General features: G+C 36.6%; 1 protein-coding gene across 1 annotated transcript in view; it reads left to right on the forward strand.

Moving 5' to 3' along the window:
- The first annotated feature begins 14,449 nt into the window (after positions 1-14,449).
- The window catches only part of cdkal1 (CDK5 regulatory subunit associated protein 1-like 1), a 474,679-nt gene continuing 467,159 nt past the window's right edge, over positions 14,450-21,969 (forward strand). Inside the window, exon 1 of the mRNA XM_056257716.1 lies at positions 14,450-14,620. The gene's annotated coding sequence lies outside the window, so the exon portion shown is untranslated. The remainder of the gene's footprint in view (positions 14,621-21,969) is intronic.

The following is a 21,969-nucleotide window of genomic DNA, read 5'->3' on the forward strand; positions in this document are numbered from 1 at the left end:
CTTGCAGCCTTTTTTAAGTATATTAAACACTTTAACATTACTTTATAGAAACGCAAAAAAATCAAGTTGAGTTAACTAATAGTACTAGTATTACTCAGTTGGATAAACCTACTTTTCTTGGTACAGGTAACTTATTTATGGGTTGCTACGAGTAACCTGTACTCATTTTAATTAGGTTTTATGAACTTTATTTTCTTAGTAAAATTAACTTAATCATATGTGAATAAACATTTTAATATATTTTTTTAATTGTCAATAACAATTACAAATTCAATTGAAGAATAAAAAGATGAGAAGATAAATTGAAGACAATATATAATTTATTCAATGTCAACCAGTGTCACTTTTAACAGTGACTACAAAACAGCAAATAAATGTGGCCGCACATGTACACTCTAATATAAAACAAACACTGTAGAAGTGTATTTTCAACCTGTTCTGAACAGTACAGTGAAATATCCAAACTGCCCAATCTGAAATGTTTGGATCAAGGTAAAGTGAGCCATAACATCACATTGTATCACACTGGAACTGCAATGTCAAAAATTACATGATGATAGTTTAGGACGCACAGGGTCCAATCCTACAAAAAGCCTCTGATATATCTCAAGTATACACCAGTTTTGAGGGATACATGAGGTCGAGAGCATAGGTAAGGAGGAGCAACAGGAGGCAGCATGCTTTCGACAGGTTTGGCACACCTCTGACCACGGGCTGTCCTTATATGATAATCCCAATCGTGTCGGGGTGATGGCACATGTAAATTTTCAGTGGGCAACTGCCAAGCTCAGCGTGCACCTCTTTTTCAGCCCGACTCTATTGGTGGAGACAAAAAAGAAACAAGAGTTTGGTCAGACACATAGGAAATGAGATGAATATTAGCAGACAGGTAGAAGAGATAAGAGACAAAGTCCAAATTGTACTTTTGTTGCTAAAGGTGGTGGATACAAGATGGAGACTGTGACTAGAACATGTGACCAGAGTGAAGTCTACCATGACAATGCCATGGGTACTAAAATATCATGATCTACTCTAGCATGAGTGTTGTATTTTTCTGGTTCAAAGGATGAATTACAATAAAACAAATGCAATTGTCCTTGCCTGTACCTGATTGGTCATCACATTACTGTTAATTAAGCTACAGACAAAATTATGTCCAAAAGACATCTTTTCAACGTCTTTGTCACAAAGACGTACATTGAAAAGACGTCCACTGAGGAGCCAGAATGAAAGTTTTTACGACTTTTTTTGAGGTGTTCTGTGATGAACGTTCACGGAAGCTCCATTCAAGGTTGAAAACTAGTTCAGATGTGGACAATCTGGACAATTTTCAACATCATTTAAGGTCTCATTTGGACAATTTATACTTATTCTAGACCAAATAAACACTCTCAGGATATATTAAATTAAAACTCACATTTATTTCAATGTAATTTTCATGTGTAATTGCAAAGCAATTCACAGACAGTGAAGTTTCTTTTCATGATTTTTGGACAAACACGCACTGACACCTTTAGACAGTTTAGCATCTGTCATTTATACATATTTGGATCGTGAGAGAAATCAGATTCGAACCAGGGACCTTAAGCTGCCTGCCCTAAGTAGACAGTAATGATTTCATGATTTTTGGACAAACACACACTGTCTGAGAGTTGCTTTGCAATTAGAAATTACGTTGAAATAAACATGAGTTTTAATTTAATGCATCCTGAAAGTGTTTGGTCCAGAAAAAGTTTAAATTGTCTAAATGAGACATTAAATTACATAAAATATGTCCACATCTGAACTAGTTTTTAACCTTGTATGGAGGTTCCCTGAACGTCTATTGGACTTACAGAACACGTATAATCTGATCAAATTGTAATTGAATCTATTCTGAAGTTTGTCTTACCTGGATGTGAAGCTCGAAGACCCCAGGTAACAAAAGTGCTTGGGTATCTAAAGACCAGGAAAATGTTAGATGTTAGAAAAAAATCAGTTGTAAACTTCTTTAGGTAATAGGTTAGAAATAGTTTAAAAATCTAGACCAAAAATCTGTCATTAATTGACAATGCAGCATTAAAATATCGTGGATCAAATCTCTAAAATCAGACAGACTACTAAACATACATCTCTACAGTCTAATCTGTGCATCTGCTTTAGTAATGCAAAAGTATAATAACATAATCTCTGAGTTCTGTCAAAGACACACAACACACAAAACAAAGTGTTGTCCATAAAACACCACATCTTACTTTCCCTTATTTGCCCGCACAACTATTGCCTGAAGGCTCGAATTTGCGACCGTTTCGATCGCATATGATCCCGAAATTTAATCTGTGCAATCTAAAAATATAACCGAGGGCATTTGTGCAACTAATTATTACATACGTAACTTGTATGTGTTTTTAAACACTGCTGCTGTTTGTCTGCCGATCGACCACACTGTGCAGCCATCTTAGCTTACCATGTGTGCAGGATAGCTAGCTATACAATTTGCAAACCTAAACTCAGCTCCCTAGTGGAGTAAGCGATTTTGCGTGACTTTAGTTTACATCACCAGTCATTCGGCTAAATTTGCTCAACTTACCGTGTTAATCAGACCCTGAAATTCAGATCTGCTGCAGCGACCAAACAGTTGAAGTACCGAGGAAGATATTGCATCTGCCTGCAGTCCCCGCCAGTGAAAAAGGGATAATGCCAACTTATAAAATTTAAAATATTTACGTTTGATGAACACACCTGTCACATCGACAGCTGCTCAAATAAATTGTGCATTGTCAACTCACTTTTATAACATTTATTGTACACAACAACCACATACAAATAACTACCCAAATAAATTGCATGGGTTTTATTTAAAATATATTGTTATATAAAAACTGATATATTTTAAGTAAAGAGGAAGTATTTTGATACTCTTTTTGTATAAAACCAATAAAATAAACTAGATTACAAATATTTAAAATATATAAAACCTACTTTGTGGGTGTAGCACTTTTTACAGTGTATGCTTTACATCTGCCAAATAATATATATAGGCTTTTTAAAAATAAAGTGAGCTGCTGTCAGAACAATAAATAATTGATAAAAAATAAAGAAAAATACAAATCAGAAAACTTAACAGGATTTGTTTGAACGTCAGAACTTGTTCTCTACACCACACTAGCACACACTCACAAACTCTCACACTCACAGATGCACACACTCACAAACTTGTGTTTTGTTTTCGTCAAAGATGTTATAATCTTTAACAAAATGTTTGACATTTTTTAACAAGCAAATGCACCTATTATCATATTACCTATAATAGGTAATAATAATAGCAATAATAATAATTATAAGAGAAGATAATATCTCTAGTCTATCCTAATATTAATTATAAATACAATGTATATAAAATATAAATACAATATTAAATAATAGCCTATTTAAAAAACAAATACAATGGATTGACCATCTCCTATGGTGTGTAAGGTAGGGATGGGGAAAGGAAGCCTCGTGAATCAATGAGGCTTTCCCCTGACTGTTCCGGGAAAAGATTAAAAGCTTCGAGAGTGTCGAGAACAGCGCCATCTGGTGCTTATTTAAAATAAAGCAGTCAGAAGCCTGTGTTAAAAGCTCTCTCAGATGAAGCAACCACAACACACTCCATAATTTCAATGTTATGTGTAGAAATAAAAAAGCCTTACACGTTTGTGTTTGATTTGTCCATTAATAAATAAATTATTTTACCCATTAAAGTGTGACAATAAAATATAAAATGAGCATATGATTTAATAAGAGTTAATGTAGGCCTACTCTCTCTCTCCACACACACACACACACACACACGCACGCACGCACGCACGCACGCACGCACGCACGCACGCACGCGCACACACACACACACACACACACACACACACACACACACACACACACACACACACACATAGTGAATAAGGACATTGTGTGATAGGATCATCTGTTCATCTGACACTTGGCAGTGATAGTGCTTATGTAACTGTAGGAATGACAGAAAGGTGATAAAGATTTTAATTATTCTGTAATGCCAATGTATATAGATGGGGGTAGACATGTTTCTGCATTCTCCAGTATTCAAGTGGATCTTCAGCTCTTTGTATGTTTGTCTCTGTAAGGTATTTATCCACTTCTACGATCGCATCAGAAGTGGCATTTGAGCTTTGTTTGCGCTGGTCTACAGCACTGTCCAACAGAAGCCAAAGGTTTCCACCTCAGAAGTGTGAGGATACATTTTTTTTGTTGGGAGTGACTGTACATGTACATTGACTGAATATAAGACACATCAACGGTCAACAATTATAGAATACAATGATAAAAAATAAAATAATACCAAATAAATAAATAAATAAATATTTCTTTATTTCTTTTTTAGAAATGCATTCATACATTGGAAGCTATAAGCTCAAAATATTCCCAGTTAGGGGAAGTCTTCCTTTTTTTGGCTGTTGCCATTGCTGTAAATACAAACCCGTCACCAAACACCCAAATACCAACACCAAATTACCTAAAAAACACCAAAAGTGCAACGATCTTACAAAAACAAAAAGACACAACAACAACAACAAAATAATAAGTAGTTTTGGTTATTTTAAAGGTGACCTATAATTCAAAATTGAATTTACCTTGGTATAGTCAAATAACAAGAGTTCAGTGCATGGACATGACATAGAGTGAATCTCAAACTGGACTGTTTTCGCGTTCTCATTTAATTCACGTTTATGAAAAACACCCCTGAAAAACGGTCGGTTCTCCACACAATACCGACTGTGACGCAATAGTCGGGATCATTAATATGTATGCCTCCACAAATTTGCATATGCCAGCACATGTTCAATGACAAGCGGAACTGCGCAGTCGAAGCATAGGAAGTTTTGCAGGGGAAGATACAATCGAGACTCAGAGGGAAAATGGCAGACCATGGCAATAAATGTCATGTCCCAGGCAGTGGTGGAATGTAACGAAGTACAAATACTTCGTTACTTTACTTAAGTAAATTTTTCACGTATCTGTACTTTACTTAAGTAGAATCAATAGTGCATACTTTTTACTTTTACTTCGTTACATTTTGCAGCAATTATTATACTTTCTACTCCACTACATTTCTACAACGTTCTGTTACATTTTCGTTACATTTTCTGATCATTTTTTTCCCTGACAAAACGTCTTCCTGACCGTCCGTTCATCGCACGTTTCTGTCTCACAAGTGAAGTTTGGTTGCCTAGATATATCAACCCGGTCACACTAAATGCGTCTCTATAGCACGCAGTGTGTTTATCGTGCAATTTATACGCGAAAATTAGTTTTTACATGCATAGGAAACGTATTGGTAGGTTTAGTAGTGATGAGGGGTGCGCGTGTGTATTATACGTTTGGTTAGGATTAGTATGGCAAGCCAAGAGGTTCAGAATTACGCCATAAATGAATCGCGTTTACAGCCAAACGCCGTCATATACGGCGTTTTAACATGATATTTGTGTTTATATATATATATATATATATATATATATATATATATATATATATATATATATATATATATATATATACACACCGTATATAGTAAGGGTATATAGTAAGCTTGATGTGTATATTGCCTAATTGCAAGCTTGTTCAGAAATGGTGACAAAAACTTAAAATATAACTGCTTTTCCATCATATTAAACATCATTATATGAGTATTAGGTTGAATGAGTTAGAATTAACTGTTTTATTAATCATTAGAATATAGACATTAAGAGAATAAATTGTTATGCAAGTACTTTTACTTTTAATACTTAAAGTACATTTAAAATCAGGTACTTTTTACTTTTTACTTAAGTAGGGTTGTCATTGTGGTACTTCTACTTTTACTAAAGTAAATATGTCTCTGGTTATTTGTACTTTTACTTAAGTACTGAGATTCAGTACTTCCTCCACCACTGGTCCCAGGCTGTGCAGGAAATGTGACTACTTTTCATACCCTTCCTTCAGAAAAGACATGTCAACAGGCGTGGTTGATGGTTATTTACAATCGAATACCGCAACACTTCAATTATAAACTGTTAGTTTGCTCCGCGCATTTCACCTCGGACTCATTTACAAATCTGGGACAATTTCAAGCAGGCTTCTCTAAGCGTCTTTTACTGAAGAAGGGGGCAATTCCAACTCTAATCCCGCAAGCGGTAAGTAACTTAGTGATCTTATTAACGATTATTTACACTGTTATCTAGATCCAGCGCAACACCATAGTACAGTAACATAATACTCCAAGTAACGATTCAACGTATAACTAGTGTGACAAAGTGTTTATGCTGAGGATTAATATTTATTGCCTGTGTTGTTATATAATTATAAAAAATAATACAGTAGAAACAGATGCAAATTCCCTTTTGTGAAATAATTTAACTTCGTTTTCATCAACAGCACGTCAGGGGCTAATAACTACGTTACTTTATTTGCTCATGGATAATGTTAGCTCACTGGATCCTTCTAGCTAACGTGACAATCTCCACCACCATAAACTGAAGCTAGATTAATTTGACAAGGCATCTAACGTCTAAATCGTCTTTAATAGGTTAAATTAATGTAACGTTAAATACGTTCCAGTCAACACATTCACGCGCTACACAATTCGCTGTTTTTTAGTCTCGATTCAACTTTGAAAACTTGCCATATTGAAATTATATGGTTAGTTTATACTAATTAACATGTTTTACCATGTTACAAATAAAATTGTGACTGCTGACGTTATGAGTTAATGAGTAAAGCTAATTCTACTTAACGTTTAGATAGAAGTTCTAGCATTGACGTGACAGTTGAGTTCTTGCTGAAAACAAAAACAAAAAAACAACAACTTACCACTCAGAAGCGTTCATTTTTAATCTTGAAACAAATGGTTGTTCTTCAAAATCGCCGTCTTCATCAGATACAGGCTCAAACATGTACGGTCGAACACCTAATCTCTCCATTGTCACGCTGGACATCAGGAACCTATTTGCTGACGCTCTGAGCTACTGTAATGAGCCCGCAGTGAAACAGCCAATCAGTGCAGAGCTCTTCATTACTATTCATGACCCTTCCAAATAAGGTAAAAACAGACCATTTCATTCTAGGGGCAATTTCTAGAGTTGAACATGGACCTGTAAAACCATTTCTGGACATTTTAAATGACCTAAAATATGAAATACCCTCTATGTAGATATCAAAGACCAAATTTAAATATTATTTCAAATCATTATAGGGCACCTTTAAATGTAATGTATTGATTAACTTTCAAAGTACAGCACTCTCCTCACAAACCCATCAACCAGACTGAGCCAACAAGGACCTTCGAGCCTTCTGACCATAGCTTCTGACACCCAAAGCGAGACGCGCACGTGATTGGACAGAAAGTGAGGCTTCGTTTGTCATCGATCACGTGACCTCTGGGAAACCAATACACACCCCGATACGGCTATATGGGGAGGCTGCAGACCTGGAACAGGTGTTCTGACGATTCATGCTACCCATCGAGATTTGCTACTTACTGGTTATGCGCATGTGCAGACTCAGTTTTTTTTTAACAAAAGGTACATTTTCATGTGTTATAAAGTAATTTCCCTTTAAAAAATGATAACTACCATATGAATATTTGTACGGTCAGCCAGCTGAACAAGAATAATTGAAAGTTTCAGTTACTAAGGAAAGGTGTGCTTTGACAAGTCAATATTTGATGATAATTTCTACTTTTCACACCGTTTAAAAAATAAAAACAGTAGTCTACAGTATACAGTAGCTACTCATAACTTAGAATTGTATTATAGTTGTATTTCATATAATATTAATCGACATTCTGTGATCGATTCGCACTACGGTAGCATTTTTCGACAAGGCAGCACAAATCGTCAGAACACCGGCAGATATACGCCCCTGGCAGTTTTACGCCCCTGTTGTTCCTGATGCGTCCAGTAGGGGGATATACTGCGAAATAACATAATTAAATCGACGCGTGCACATTAATAACTCGTCCATAGACTTGACAATTTTTTTGTTTTTTGTTAATTTAAATATAACCGCTACAGTGTAGATCTGCACGGATTAAAATGTCTGTAGATATTCAGTTGGGCTTCACTCTCTTCACTCAGCCTACAAAAGACTATGAGTTTTTGTGAATTGAAAAATTAAAAATACACATAGTTGGATCAATTATGTTATGACAAGTATATGACCTGCTGCAGTTATAGGCCTATTCACCGTAGGTTTTTATGGGAGACTGAGTGAGAATTTATATAAAGTTACATTTAGATATTAACCAAATTTAGCCAATTAGACAGTACTGTGTAATCATATGGATCCTCGACTAAATATATGATGTAGCTATTATTCTCTATTGGTCGTCATACAGCTACAAAACAGTGTCCTAGCATTTTATGAAGACAAACACAATTTATCCCTTTTCTAAAATTCCAAGGGCCATTTAAAAGAAAGACACAATATTGTTGTTCACAAATTATTTTATTAACACCATTTATGAATTATGATGACTCCCCTATGGTTTGCCCCATTTCTTTAACTATTTTGAAAAGGGCATACATGGTGATTTTATCGTGTGTGTGTGTGTGTGTGTGTGTGTGTGTGTGTATGTGTGTGTGTGTGTGTGTGTGTGTGTAATTGATGTCAGGTGAGTGTGGATTGCATCAATTTGCTCCTGATCTTCAAAGTACAACGGCACAGGCACTTGTTGGTGGAACAATAGTGGAAAAAGTGTCAAGCCACTTTGATTTCCACTTTGCTATCTTTTGGTCACTCACTGATGATGGACTGTGCAGAGAAAATTGAAAATGACATTATGTCCATGTATGTCTCTGTAAGTTGTTTATTTTGTAAGTCGTTAAAAGATGGGTGTTTATAAGTTTAGAGAGAGATTTTCATTTTCTTATAGCTTAAGCAAACACACACCTTTATGAGATGCAAGTTAAAAAGAATTTGGTAAAGACGGAGTATGATAAAACCCACATTAAGTGCACATACCCTACATTTTAGTCCAGACCAGTAAGCTATTTTAAGAAAAAAAATGTATATTAAGATATAAATTATATAATTAGATCATTTCATAAGAAACAACTCAAACCAGAATTTACATTCAAACCAATATGGGAAAAGTTTTTAATGTGGGTTTTATTGTGTGATGTTGGAAATAATCAAAATATTTGAGTGAGTGTGCAGTAACTCTTTACTTGGAGAGAGAGATTTACATCCATGTATACATAGCTATATGCCTATTATACATGTATCTTTTGTGTGTTCACACCATAGACTGTAAAAAAACAAGTTTATATATTTCCAATATCTACAATAATGTTGCCCCAGAAACCATGTGGAGTAGGCTATGTTTTAATGCAAGGGTCTTACAAAAAACAGGGTCTTACAAGAAGAGGCCATCTCACGCAAGCTAAATACTGCAGGCAACAAAAGAAAATTAAAAAGAAAACGAATTTTAAAGTGAGTAGAGAAGACTAGGGTTTCTAAAAGGTTTCTAAAACAAATAATGTCATTGAGTCTGTTATAAAGAACCTTTAATTTTTTATATTGACAAAATGTAAAATTGTAATACATTTGTATAGCCTAATTCAATCTCTTTTGATGCCCCCCTGTTTTGTTTTTTTCCTCTTCTCACTGTTAATGTCTTGTATCCTTTCATTTGGAATACAAAATAAATAAATTAATTAATAATAATTTAAAAAAAAGATTATTTAACATAACTCAATTCGTGTCGCTATACAGCCTCCCCCTACTGGACACATCAGGAACAACAGGGGCGTAAAACTGTCTGGGGCGTAAAACTGTCAGGGGCGTATATCTGCCGGCTCCAGGTCTGCAGCCTCCCCATATAGCCGTATCGGGGTGTGTATTGGTTTCCCAGAGGTCACGTGATCGATGACAAACGAAGCCTCACTTTCTGTCAGGTCTGCAGCCTCCCCCTACTCCGATATGGGGCTTCAATAGAAATTGCTTCGCTTTCGCGATACGCACATCGAAGCTTCAGTGTCATATGTAACATCACTAGTGTACAACATTATTATCTCTTAAATGTCACTCTTATTTGAACGTGTTCGTTCGTCTTTGGCTCACAAAAACTTTTCTTCGCGGAAGCTTCACGTTTATTTCAAGTGAGTGAGATAAAATATTTCAACTCAAAATAATATTTTGTAAAATCAACAAGCTATAAGTCAGCTAGCAACTTACATTTATCCATGCACATCAGCAGCAAACCGTTCTCTATCTCCGTTGCTTCTAGCCGCCACGGTGGATAAAATGATACGGTCCACAATAGGGGTGTCTGAAATCGCTTTAGGCTACATTAAAATTTTCCTACAGTGAAAATAGGAGTTGACTTGTATTGTAACTGTAATTATATTTTTTCACAATATCAGAAAAATTATATGACCCCCCCCAAAACTGATATTTCTGTCCCCCCTGTAATTCGCACTGGATCTAGGAGGAGCTACATATCACAATTCAAAAGTCTGTCAAGTTTTTTTTATACAACACATCGCTGGGACGATGCAAGACGAGCTCCATGACCTGATTACAAAGAAGCCGTTCTACTGCTCTTTGTTATTTGATGGAACCACAGACAAAGCAACAATGGAGAAAGAGCTGATCAGCATCAAGGTTATTGAGAATGGCACACCAAGAATAAGGCTGCTAGGGTAAGCACCCATGTACTTGATTTGTGTCAATTTATGCACCTTGCTTTTGCATAATTGGTTTTAGTATATTTTGGATTTATAGATAAGATAAATTGTTTATCGAATAACACAGTCGTTTCTAATTTCACCCAAAGCCAACAGATATGACTCAATTTAAATGACTTAAGGTAAATAAATGTTTTCTTTTATGTATGTTTTTCTTTCAGAATTGTAGAGCCGGACACCTGTGATGCTCGGGGGATATTTAATGCTATATTGCAGAAATGTCAGGAAAACCAGCTCAACCTTAGTTAGCAGCTGTCTGACTCAATCTCTCTCTCACTCACACACATTCTCACATGATGTAATGGACTGAATTAACTTTTTGAATGCTTTTATTGGCATTTGTGTTGTTTCTGAATGCTTTTATTGGCATTTATGTTGTTTCTATTGTTGTGAGGGTGTATACCTTCTGGATGAAATGGTTCTCTCTCTCACACTCACACTCTCACATGATATAGAGGACTGAATGAATATTTTTAATGCTTTTATTGGCATTTGTGTTGTTTCTGAATGCTTTTATTGGCATTTATGTTGTTTCTATTGTGTGAGGGTGTATACCTTCTGGATGAAATGGTTCTCTCTCTCACACTCACATGATATAGAGGACTGAATTAATATTTTGAATGCTTTTATTGGCATTTGTGTTGTTTCTGAATGCTTTTATTGGCATTTATGTTGTTTCTATTGTGTGAGGGTGTATACCTTCTGGATGAAATGGTTCTCTCTCTCACACTCACATGATATAGAGGACTGAATTAATATTTTGAATGCTTTTATTGGCATTTGTGTTGTTTCTGAATGCTTGTATTGGCATTTGTGGTGTTTCTGAATGCTTTTATTGGCATTTATGTTGTTTCCAGTGTTGGGGAGTAGTTAACTACAAGTAGCGACGCTACTAACTTAACTACATTTTTCAGTAGCTTGGCAGTAGCTCAGTTGCTTTTTAAACAGTGTAGCTTTTCCAGTAGCTAACTACTTTTTGCAGCAAGTAGTGGTGTAGCGCGAGCAAAAGCTACATTGCGTTTTGTCGAGCCTGTGCGAATCAGCGCGATGCAAGGATGTTCTTCTTGTTAGATTACAAACTAATTTTTTACCATTACCGCCACCTGTTGTTTAAAGTCCCCGTGAACCGGAAGTTGCAAACGACTTTTCTCCAGTGTTGTGACGTATTTCCGAGAGAAACGGAATACTAAATGAGGCAAAATGGTGGGCGTGGCTTTTTCCCCAACTAGCACCTGATTGGATCTAGAAAAGTAGGTGTTTTCATTCAGCCTGTCTACTGTCAGTTGGAGGGGCGTGATTACGGATGTTAAGAAGACGCCCAAACCGTGAAACCTACGTCATCAGGCAAGGTCCTCCAACGCAGAGGGGAGGGGAAATTTCAGATTTTGATTAAAGATTACGAAGCCAAAAAAATTTTTTGTGTGGATTGACTTGCATGGATGAATTGTTCACCACAAAACGATCAATTTAGGCAAACAAAGTAAGTATGGTCAATTTTGAATTCATGGGGACTTTAATCACGCATCTTGCGGCTAACGGTTCAGAAGTGGGTTGACAAACCCCATGATGGAGCAAGACGTGGCGGCAGATTTGGAGGATGGAGAAACAACTAACGTTAATTACCCATGGCCTTATTTGTCCAAGTTCATGTCTCTCAAATAAACGACAAGTAAAGGTTACACTTTTGTATGCAATCTTTGCAAACCAAAGTTTAAAACGCTGTCTACGTGGAAGACCTCAAGCACAAATTTAAGGACGTACATACAGTAATGGCCATTTTAAATGTATTAATTATCCTGCTTTATTGCTCTCTATGTTACATCAAATTTCTGTTTCTTTTTGCCAGTTTGGTAATGAACATAAAAGACTACTAACGTGTGTGCCATCGTGTTTGTCAGTTGAACAAAAAATGTAATCTTAGTTTGTTTATCGCACGACAAAGGCTTTGATCTAATTAAATTGCTGTATAGATTTGTTGTGACTGGTTTCAGAGCGAATTGTTTTAAACACTAAATATTTTACTTAAAACATTCCTCAGACACTTATTCAGTTATTTATAATATACGTTGTTCAAAAAAAGCAAAAGTAGTTTCAATGTAGCTTGCTACTTTTTGATAGTAACTTATAGTGTAGCTAACTACTTTTCCAAAAGTGTAGCTTGACTGTAGTTTAACTACTTTAACTTGCTAGTAGCTTGTAGCTTGTCAAACTACAGTTTCAGAGCTTCCCCAACACTGGTTGTTTCTATTGTTGTGTGAGGGTGTATACCTTCTGGATGTAATGGCACTCTCTCTCTCTCATTAGAAAATGTTTTTTTTTTTTTTTATTAAAAAAGTCATAATCCATGTCTTATTCCAAATTAGGATGTTATGGTATCAATCTGAATGGGAAAACCATCGAATTGTACTCAATGGCCTTTGTGCCCTGTCTAATGGGTGGAGGCCAAATGGCCTTGGCCCTAAAATTACATAATTCCCACCCTGTTTAGCACCCAAACTCTTGTTCGGGAAGCAGACACACTCTATCAGTTTAAATCTAGACTAAAAACACATATCTTTAACCTGGCATACATAACACTATCACATGTCTATAATTCACATCCGTTAAAGGATTGTAGGCTGCATAAATTAGGTCAACTGGAACCAGGAGAATGACATCTATGCTAATTTTAGTCTCTCTGTCTATCAAAACCAAATGGACAGCAGATCGTGGACCTGCACCTAGACAAGAACACAACGCAGCCCTGAATGTCAGCAGAGACCATGTCAACTAGAAAATGCCCTTTGAATGCCTTGGCCTTCGGCTCCATCAGCATGATGAATCAATCTTCAAGCAAAAGGAACTGGATGAATATTTGAATGCTCCCGATCCCGATCTGAATTATGACTTGTCATGCAGCCTGAATCATAATGACACCGTGTTTGTTTGTTGGCAGAGGAGGACTGGCCCCCTGACTGAGCCTGGTTTCTCCCAAGGTTTTTTCTCCATTCTCACTTTATAGAGTTTGGGTTCCTTGCCACTGTCGCCTCTGTTTGGGTACACTTAATATTCAACATTATTGGTCTGACTCTACTGACGTTGTTGTATGAGAACTGAACTGAGCTGAACGAAGACAAATATATATATATATATATATATATATATATATATATATATATATATATATATATATATATATATATATTTTTAGCAGAACTGCTTTATAGAAATATATATATATATATATTTTTTAGCAGAACTGCTTTATAGAAGAAATTAAGTAATTTATTAATTGACGATCCTTCCATCGGAACTAAATCAACACTGAACTGACTTCAGCTAAACAACAGCAAAAATGCATTATTTTCCTGTTATCACTGTAAAGCTACTTTGAAACAATGTGTAAGGTATAAAGCGCTATATAAATAAAGGTTATTAAGGTGATGTATATTATATTTTTTAAATGCTATTAAGCTTTAAATTATTGTATATTTTGTGTATATGAACCCATTCGGAAGTGAAAGACATAGCAATATTTACACATGATTTTACAGTTTATTTTATTAAATATCAATAATCAAAAACCCGCCGAACCGATCCGAAACCAGCCCAATTTTTATCCACCCGCCCAAACCCATTTTGCCCGCAAAATAGATTGCAAAACCGCCCAATTGGGCGGGAAACCGCCCAATCTGGCAACACTGCTAGTGTTTCGAAAGTGCCCATCACTAGATTGAGGATTGTCCTCTTATACTTGCCGTATTGCGTCGAGGTTAAAGGTGAAAGTTTTCAGCATGGCGCTCTGAAAGCAAAACAACGCGAATATAACCGATTAAAGAGCAGAACAACTCTATATTTTCCCTCAAACTCCCACGGATTTCTCAGTGTTTCCCAATACGATTGATTTTGGCGTCTTTTCAGTAAGTATGCACTCTTGGACTCTCTATAAAGAGTTTGTTTGAGGTAAACACATGGGTTTTCCTCAGTGGATATCCGGGGCTTATCCCAGAGACATTCATGTATGTGTCATAATACACGACTCAGATACACTTTAAGATATGTTTAAAAGTTATATCGGCAAAGCGTGTGTTTAAAAGAGGTAAATATTTTTTAGCGTCACATCGAGTTAAACTGAAAACGTATTCTTACAAAGAAAGATATAACGTTACCAGTCAAAGGACCCTACAGACACACGCATGCGTAACACACTGGTTTAAGCCAAGTAGCGTTAGAATTAAAAACGCAGGTTAGTCTTATATTTGAAGGAGCTCTTGTATGCATTTAATCTGCAATTAGCCTTCAATTGCATAAATAATGTTATGTGATTCATGTTTTCATGAATAAAATTGGAATAGGATACGAAGTGATAGAAAAGATAGAATGGTACTTTTAAATATTAAACGAAAACCGCCAGTAGGTGGCGGCAAATCACCGTCTTAATGAGTGAGCCATTGAGTCATTTAGGGGCTGTTAAAACGACACAATTTTTAACTAAAAATGTAAGACCTTTTATGTCGTTTTAGTGGCTTGAAAACACAAACTTTTGAAAACGGGTTTCAAAGTGCAAGTTTTTGAAAACGAAACCCTTATCTCCGTGCAAACTACAAAAACACGAATTTGAGAAAATGCACTGCACTGTAGTAAAAGAATGCCAATGTGCATATTTCTTTTTCTTTTTAGCACCTTGTTGTCATGTAAATGTACTCAAATAATTCAATCGATTTCAGTTAAAAAAAGTGGATTCATTCAGGAACGAAGCAACTGACTGTCTTTATGAATGGGTTAGTGAATCATTAGCAGTGTTTACAAAATAATTTGTTATCAGACTAGTTAAAGTCACATGTAACCACGTCAATCGGAATGAATTGGCCAAATTCAAAATTAAATTTGGACCGTAAGGGGTGGTCTTAACCTTTTGTAGTTCTTTGTTAATAGGACATGATGTAAACATTGGATTGGATTGAAAACCGTGCAACATGGCTTTGTTTGGAACCATTTTCGTTAGCGAAATACAGCAAAAAAAGAAAAAAATCAGACAAAAAATTGTCTCTACACTTTAAGTCACTTAACTTCTTGTTCATTAAATTATTGCCCTGACATGAAAAAGTCTGGCACAGACCATGCTTACAAAACTACACACGGAGTGTGTATAATCGCTCTGTGCATGTGTTTTAAAAAAACTGCGCTGCCGTCAGATGTTCAAAAATGCAAAGTAGACACATAATTTAAAAGTGAATTTAAAAAAAAGAAGCTGCAAATAGCTTAATTTGACAGATGGTGAGATCAGTATTCTAGCCAAACTACAATGCAACCAATAAGTTATACGTAACGTTACAGATACTTGAAGCAGCTACATCTTGCTATTGAAGTAATGGCTGAGGGTGTTTACTTTTTATTTATTTATTTTTATTTAAAACAAATTGATCTAGTCAAGTACACTCTGCCTCAGGAAATTTAAATCCTGATTTAATTTAGGATAATTAATTCCCAAAGATTTAGATCAGGGGTGGGCAACAGTTTTAGTCTGAGGGCCACAGTTACTTTGGCAAAGTAAACGGAGGGCCACACTTTGGACAATTGCAATTAAACATAGTTACATGATTAAATGGTACAAATTAATTCAATGCAAATATGTATAAGGCTACTCTACAGTTACTTTGACTTTGCCAGCCTATTTCAAGGCCTGATATTTATTTTTGCTATAGGCCTGTCTGACCTAGGCTACTCAAAGGTTACAATAACATGATTTACTTTCCTCAACTTCATACCAGCTGTAGCTATTCAAGATAGAAAACTATTAACAAAACTGCAAATGTATGTGTGCAGGTTACATTAACATTAACAGACTTCCAGTGTTGGGAAGGATACTTTCAAAACGTATTTCGTTACAGAATACATGCCCAAAAATGTAATTTGTAACGCATTACGTTACATTTCTCAATCTGAGTAACTTATTCTGAATACTTGGATTACTTCCACATTGAATTGGCTTTCATAAGTGTAAAGGCTGATTTATACTTCTGCGTTGGACCTACGCCGGAGCCTCTACGCTATAGACTACGCGTTGGTTTTCATTTATACTTCTGCGTCGTTGTCCGCGTTGACGCGCAATTACACATGCAGAGGGAGCATGTAAAAGCCGGGGAGCGGTTCTAGCAGACCAATCACAGCGCTTGCGGTACGCGTAGAATTGACGCGTTGTTACATTTTTGGAGAGGTGCACGTCAGGGTACGCCGAAGGGTACGCACGCTACACACAGCCTACGACGTAGCTACGGTGTGAGTTCGACGCAGAAGTATAAATTGGGCTTAAGAATGCGGCCATCAAATCCTGCTTACTAAACAGGCCGCTCATGTAACATGTAAGGGTGGCGCTGCCAATAAAGCACCTAAAAGCTGTCACAAAGAACCGGCAAAAGTAATGATTATGAAATGTAAAATATAGCAAGGATATATTTTAATTGTTTATTAATAAGTGTTTTCTTTGTCAGTGTCTGCTGCAAAGATGAAGTTGACGATGCTGACTCGCGATCTTCGCAGTAGTGAACGCCCCAGAGAGAAATGCACATTTCATACAGATTACATAAGCGGAGAGCAGTCTGTAGTCTGTTTTCTTTCGTTTTGAATTGTTCTGTTTAAAAGTAGACATGTCTGTGAGGCAAGTAGGCTACCTTATACGCTGAGTTTCGGTTCATTTATGAGACGAGCTCCAGTTCACGCGCCGGCGCCTCCGGTCGTGATTATCTATCGTCTGCTATATTTACTTCTTATTTATTAAATCCAGGCAATTGGTTGATGAAACATTGATTAAAATTAAGATACAATTAATACAAAACGAAATTCACTTTAAAGAAAGGTTTTGTGCTTTCTGTTTGATGTCTCTGTGAAAGTTTTAAAGCATCTTTTAGTGCCGCTTTCAGAGCGTTCACGTCCGCAACTGAGAACTGTCACGTCCGTAACAATGTTTTTCCTCATAAATGCGAACACGAAAAAATAAAATAAAATAAATATTTTATGTTCTGTGGAGACTGAGAGACAACCCTTCTTCATCCGGTGGGTAGTATTATTTTGGTTTGCGCAGTGTAATTCATAGAATTACAAAAAAATATTTTGCCACCTAAAAGTTAAAGATTGTTTTGTGTCACGCATGTTTATTTCCCTCATATTAAATATAATATGTGTAGACAGATATTTTTCTAATATCTGGACTCCTTTATTAAGGGAGTATGGATATATAAACAGACGTTTCAATATATTGGTATTAAATGCATTTTCTGAGATTTTATATTTCAAGTTTTAACTGCAAATGTCATGTCCATAACGCTGGAATTGCCCAATTTTAAAGAATTTATCTTCAACTAGTTTTGTGTGGTGTAGTGTAGGTCTACGTATTTTATAATGTTAACTTCAAATAATAGCCTACTAATAGTAATTTGAAGATGAGGTAGCATTGGATCTGGACGGGAAGGATAGATGGGAGTTGGAAGGGGTGTGTTGTGATTCTGCCTTCTCACATGTCGCGATTTCGGTTTCATATCGCATATCGTTACAGCCCTGATAGCTAGCTAATACAACAAAAAAAAGCAAGGTGACCAGTAAAACTACAGCAGACGAGTGAGACGACTACCCCTGGCTAATAAAAAAAAAAAAGTACTTTAGATGCTTCTTCAGGTTGGAGGTGGAGTCTTTGGACACTGAAAGGAGGTTGGTTGCTGGCAAGCAGAGGTTACACTGCACAGTTATATTTCGTTCTCCCTTCTCTTTCTTTAATGTGAAATGCTGTTTGAATTTCCAAGATAGAAACGCATTCAGGATCGCAGTTCAGATAAAGGCGGCGTGTGTTTCATCCAAATTGCGAGTGCATCGCGGTGGCCGGATTGAAGCACTTTGCGGGCCGGATCCGGCCCCTGGGCCGTATATTGCCCATGTATGATCTAGATCATATATAACTTATCGATGGTTGGCCAGTTTACATGTCGGTCAGTGCTACTACTATGTGCTAAAACGACTTCAGATTTTTTAAAGGGGACCTATTATGCAAAATTCACTTTTACATGGTGGTGTTTGAACATAAATGTGTGTTGACAGTGTGTGTACACAACCACCCTATAATAATAAAAATCCACCCAGTGTTTTTTTCTTTCTTTTTTAAATCCCCATAAATCATAAGCACTGTAGTGACGTCACTTTGCACAGGCCCCACCCACGTCTGTTGACGGACACTGCAGTTTTAGCATAGATCCGCCCTGAGTGAGCTGTACACAGTCCGCCATTGTTTCGACGCCGGAGCAGGTGAGAATGTCTCCTAAGAGATTGAGGTGTTTTGTTGGATGTAAGAATGAACATAGCAGTCGTCATTTATTCCGACATCTGAGCCGCTGAAGACGCAGTGGATTACTTTTGTTTTTGAAGGGAATACGCCCCTCAATCTAGCGTTTATATTTGCGCAAATCATTTTACACCTGACTGCTTTGTGAATGAGGGTCAGTACAAAGCAGGCTTTGCTAAAAAGTTGTTACTCGAGGATGGATCATTACCAACTGTTCGTGATCCAGCTTACAGTCTCCGGAGCGATAGGCCTAACGTTTCTGACATTTTCAGTGCGTCCTGAGACCGGAGCATGAGCATTTTAACATGCTGTAAAAAATGATATGTGGGGTATTTTCAGCTAAATCTTCACATACATACTCTGGGGACATCAGAGACTTATTTTACTTCTTGTAAAAGGGGGCATAATAGGTGCCCTTTAAAGTCGAAATGTATGTGATGAAAGTCGAGTCGACTAGTCGCTGATGACGTCATTAAAGGGATAGTTCTCCCAAAAATGAAAATTACCCCCTATTTACTCACCCTTAAGCCATCCTAGGTGTAATGACTTTCTTATTTCTGACCAATACAATCTAAGTTATATTAAAAAATGTCCTGGCTCTTCCAAGATTTATAATGGCAGTGAATGGGGTCGAGATTTTGGAAGCCCAAAAGAGTTCATCCATCCATCATAAAAGTACTCCGCACAGCCCCGGGGGGTTAAGGCCTTCTGTAGCGAAGCGATGCGTTTGTGTAAGAAAAATATCCATATTTAAAACTTTATGTAACCCCTGACCCTGACGCATGACGTATTGACGAACGCGGAAGTGCAGAGGATAGAGCAAAACAAAATATCGGTCACGAATTAGAGGTCTAAAATGAGAATTTTTAAAGAGAAATGTTGTAGAATTTCAATATAAGAGAAGAGGAGCTTGAGTTTGTTGCACAGCCCTATTTGTTTTAACCCCAAGAGGCGTCAAAGCTTACTGTACTCTTACATCCTACGTCATACATTGCGTCAGAGGTTACTCTTTTGGCGTAAGAAGCTAGTAGTTCTGCCGGAAGCTAGTTGGATATTTTTCTTACAAAGACCCATTGCTTTGCTTCACAAGGCCTTTATTAACCCCCTGGAGTCATATGGATTACTTTTATGATGAATGCATGCACTTTTATGGGCTTCAAAATCAGGACCGCCATTCACTACAATGATATTTTTTTTTAATATGACTCCGATTGTGTTCGTATCTTTCGTTATCTTCGAAAGAAGATGGTCATATACACCTAGGAAGAGGGTGAGTAAATCATGGGATAATTTTCATTTTTGGCATTTTTTAGCTAACCAGACAGTTGATGTACCTCATTGACTTCCATAGAATTTTGTTTTCCTATTATAGAAGTCATTGGGGTACATCAACTGTCTGGTTACCGACATTCTTCAAAATATATTCCTTTGCACATTGTATTCAGCAGAAGACAGAAATTTACTTGAGGGTGAGTAAATTACAGAATTTTCATTTTTAAGTTAACTATTCCTTTAAGAGTGCTTTCAAACTAGCACTTTAGGTGCACATCTAGGTTCAATTTATGGCAGAGTTCGGTTCATTTGGATGAGAACATTATTTTCTGAACTCTTGCCTACAGAAATAACACTGGCTCTGCACCCCTATACCTAAACACACTATTTCAGACTAATGTACCCTCCAGAAGCTTGCGTTCTGCAAGTGAAAAGTGCCATGTGTTGCCATCCCAAAGAGGCACAAAATCACTTTACCTTGACTGTTCCATGCTGGTGAAATGACCTACCTAACTCAATTCGAGCTCTTTAGCCATTTTCAAGAAACAGAAGACACATCTCTTTCGTCTACACTCGACCCATCAGTACTAACACTACCGGTATATATCTATTTAAAAAGACAAAGTTTAGGTTGAAACTCAAAACAAAACTCACTGTGTACTGTTCTAGACTAACGGGGACTATACACAGCAATTGCATATTGTTGCTCTATCATTGGTTTGATTGATTCTTTTGTTCTCCTCATTTGTAAGTTGCTTTGGATTAAAAGCGTCTGCTAAATGATTAAATGTAAATTAGACGAGGCAGGCGTGCCAAACTTGTTCATGACAATCCTGTGCTTACAGCACAAGATAAAAAAAATTCACATAAAATCTAAATTCTTTTTTTGGCAATGAATGAATCAATCTCTGATTTGACAATGACAAGCAGTAGCCGCGAAGAGAGATTTGTTTTTAAATTTTTTTTTATCTTGGACTGTAAGATACTCTCCCATTGAATATGAAATGTGAGATTGCAGTTGCTGCTTACCGTGTTGCAATACAGAAGACAGCCAGGGTTGACTTCTCAGATAGAAGGTGCGTTTCAGGGCGAAACTTTCTTTCTTTTTATTTACCCATGAACAAAAAAACTAAACGTAATTTGTTTATCCGTTTCTTAAATGAAATGAAAAACATAAAAACACACACCCTTTCTCTATTTCTTTTTCAGTAGAAAATCAAATGACCAGAAGGTACACAGAACTGTAATTCATTTAACTGTGTAAAATATTATCCCATAATAGAATTTGTATATAGCCAATCATACTTATTTTAAATAAATAACTCACCGATTAATGAGATGGGTGTGCTTGATATGACTTGTTTAGTTGTATCGGAGAGAGTTTGAGACTTAAATCGTTCTCTATGTAAGTGCTGAGAACCCACTTTCACAAAGATGCATTTTTGAGAAGGGTAGTAATGTCTTTACAGCACGATTGGCCAAGGCAAGAGTCCCTGCACGTGACATCACAAAATCCTATGATTTTTGCGCTAAGATGCGCATGTGCATTTTTGACCACTCAAGATGGGTAATTTGACTGGATGTCATGTATTTGACCTTTTATGGCACTCTCATTTAGCTGTTTTTAGGAGGCATGCCAGTGAGAAATACATGCTCAGTTTGAATGAT

The sequence above is a fragment of the Rhinichthys klamathensis genome, unplaced genomic scaffold (genome assembly GCF_029890125.1).
Source record: "Rhinichthys klamathensis goyatoka isolate OS25496 unplaced genomic scaffold, OSU_Roscu_1.1 h1tg000006l_1, whole genome shotgun sequence".
Classification (NCBI taxonomy): Eukaryota; Metazoa; Chordata; class Actinopteri; order Cypriniformes; family Leuciscidae; genus Rhinichthys; species Rhinichthys klamathensis.